This window comes from Pteropus alecto, unplaced genomic scaffold (assembly GCF_000325575.1).
Source record: "Pteropus alecto unplaced genomic scaffold, ASM32557v1 scaffold71, whole genome shotgun sequence".
Taxonomy (NCBI): Eukaryota; Metazoa; Chordata; class Mammalia; order Chiroptera; family Pteropodidae; genus Pteropus; species Pteropus alecto.
Genome location: NW_006433024.1, coordinates 19,262,344 through 19,265,521, shown reverse-complemented (window position 1 = coordinate 19,265,521; position 3,178 = coordinate 19,262,344). Strand labels below are relative to the sequence as shown.

Below are 3,178 nucleotides of genomic sequence, written 5' to 3'. Positions count from 1 at the left end.
GGTTAGGGGGCTGCCACACCAGTCTGGACTGCTCATCTCTGACATCATCTACTAGAGAAAGAAATAAACGTGTTTAAGCCACTGTTACTTTGGGTTTTCTGTCATTTGTAGCCGAAACAATCGTAATCCATGTAAGGTATATTGTTAAGTAAACAACAAACAAACGCAAGTTAAAAATAGTATAAACAGACTATGTATGGTGTCAGAGTACTGGACTCATTGCGATAATCACTTCGTAAGGTATATAAATATCTAATCACTGTATTGTACACTGGAAACTAATACAATATTGTGTAAGGTATATAAATATCTAATCACTGTATTGTACACCGGAAACTAATACAATATTGTATGTCAACTGTAATTGAAAAATAAATGAAAAAAAAATTAGTACCTTCCAGAACTCTAGCGTCTAAAGTAAATACAAAGGGGAGGGGGAGTCTACAGCCATGCCACCCTGAAAGAGCCTGATCTCATCTAATCTTGGAAGCTAAGCAGGGTCGGGCCTGGTTAGTACTCGAATGGGAGACCACCTAGGAAGACCAGGTGCTGTAGGCCTTTTTAAAAAAAAAGGAGGGGGCGGGAGAGGGAGAATGAACAGCTTTGATCATACTTAAAAATAAAAGTATAAGCCCTATGATTCCAATTTTATTTTAAAATGTATATTTATATATATTTATATATGTACATAGAAAAGTGGAGAGGAAGATTTAAAACTAAAATGTTAGCAGAGGTTGTTTCAGGGTGGGGAGGCCATAAGGATTTTTACATGGTCTTTTGTTTGCTTATCTGCATTTCCTAACTTTTCTACAAAACAAAAATCTAGTATCTTTTAAATAAGAAAAAATAATAAAAGGCATAAATGGTATGATCCTAATGGGATCCATATGGACCCTAATCATAAAAAATATACCTTATTCATTATTACACAGAAAAAAGACTGAAAAAAGTTTACTAAAGTAACTATTAACATTCAGGGGCGTGGGAAACTATTCGAAATACATTAAGAAGAAAAAGTGTTATTAAACAATGTGGTTTCTTTTTTTGTAAAAAGAATAAAATGAATCTAAAACTAATACAATGTTATATGTCAATTATATCTTAATTAAAACAAAAAGAGAATAAAATGACATAAATATATGCTAGGAACAGGACCAGAAGGAGATAATCCAATATAAAAACGGTCCAAAGGAGAGGTTTTGGTGGTTATTTTCCTCTTTACACTTTTTGGCATTTTCAAAAAATGTTCCCAATGAACCCGTATTAATCTTATTTATTTTAAAATGTTTTTATTTAGAGATAGAAAAGGATGTTACGAAGAACAATAAAACACACATTCCTATTACCTAGAATTAAAATGATTAATATTTTGTTATATTTAATCCCCGTCTTCATTTTTCAGAAAAATGAATAACAGTAAAGTCCTGTTTATGTATGTCTATCATGATCATTACAAAAATTAAATTAGAGAGAGCGTGCCCTGTCTGGGGCAGCCCAGAGTGGTGCTGTGAGAGGGCAGGAGAGAAGCACTCAGGGACTTTTAACTTCCCTCCACCTTCAGCCAAATGTTTGGCTCTAAGTGACTATTTCCAGGATGGAGGTGGCCTGGGTACGAGGGTGCCAGATTTGCCTGGCACTTCTCCTGGAACATACAGCAGAGGGCAGGGCTGGGAGAGGAGGGTCCCAGTGGAGCACTTTCCTCTTGAGGTCAGTTGGTGCCCAACTGGTATTTACAAAGAGGGTGGGGCCCAAATCACCCGGTTCTGAGGCCTTTGCTCTCAGGGGAGCTGGCCCACGGCAGGCCACAAGCAAAGGGTGGTGAAACCACTGTCTCCTGCGAGGCTCAGAAGTCGGGCTGCAGTTGGGAGGATTTTGGGAAATGAGGGCCCCGCAGCTCGGTGGTAGAATGGTCAGTGGAGGCTAAGGAGGTCCAGAAGAGGAAGGAAAGAGGGAAGAGGCGGGCACTCTCACATTTGTCAGACCTTCCATGTAGCTATGACCTCCATTCCACAGAAGAGGAATCGGGCTCAAAAGGGCACTTGGGGCACTTGCCCAGTGCCTCACAGCCTCCTATCAGTCCAGGCTGAGATTCAGACAACTCCAAGGCTCATGCTCGTCATGTGGCCACACCAGGCTGTGTCCTGTGAGCGTGATTATGAGGGAGACATTCTGCCTTGCTCAGAGCCCAGTGCAAGGCTTGGGGTCATTTGGAGGCTGAGTTCCAGGAGGTGGCGGGATCTGGGGATGAGGTGTTTTGAGGCAGCCTGTCTTCACTCTCGGTATGTGTCCACAAGGGCATCGGCCACCATCTGGCTTAGAAGCTCAGAGAGGCTTGTAAAGTCTGAATTGATTTTGGAAGCTTCCCAGTGTCCTTTCTTCTTGACATTGTGGAGGGCAAGGGCCTCTGAGACCACAGCTCTCCAGGGAAATATCAGAGAGTCTCCCAGGAACTTGGTGGGGGTGGGGGTTGGGGGGGGGAGTTGTGAGTGGAGCCACTCAGCCCTTCCCGCCTTACCTGCCAAATGCATAGCCCTTTACCATCTTCTCCTGGGCCAAGGTGGGGGCCAGGCCAGTGTGTCCAAGTAGGCCTGTGTGCATGTGGGTGCATTCACACAGGGTTCACACACACGCGCGGGCTTGAGGATGGGCAGGTGGCAGCTTCGGGTGGACTACACTTTTCAGCCCTGCCCCTTGTCTCCAACATCTGACACATCCCAAAGGGGGCACAGGCCTGGGATCCATGGAGTCCTGCTGGGGGCTGCTCAGATCTGTCTCTGTTACCCAATCTGGCATTCTGGTGGCCCAGCTGAAGAGTGGGACTTCTGTGCACCCTCATCCTTGGGAGTTTCCTTCCTGCTATGGTCTGAATGTTTGTGTCTCCTCTCCCCCAAATTCATTTGTTGAAATCTTAGTGCCCAAGGTGATTAAATTAGGAGGTGGGGCCTTTGGGAGGTGCTTAGGTCATGAGGGCGGAGCCCTGTGAATAGGATTGGTGCTATTATAAAAGGGACCCCACCAGCAACCTGGCCTGTGTGTCGATTCAACAGTAAGTGGGCCACCTGCAACGTGGGAAAGAGCTTGCACCAGAACCCAACTAGGCTGCCACACCCTGGTCTTGGATGTCTGGCCTTTAGGACTGTGAGAAATAAATTTCTGTTGTTTATAAGCCACAGTCTTT

The 3,178-nt window shown here is 44.4% G+C and overlaps 1 pseudogene; it reads left to right on the top strand.

Annotated features, from left to right (window-relative positions):
- The first annotated feature begins 439 nt into the window (after window positions 1–439).
- LOC112476717 lies at window positions 440–558 on the top strand (annotated as a pseudogene).
- The last annotated feature ends 2,620 nt before the right edge of the window (window positions 559–3,178 follow it).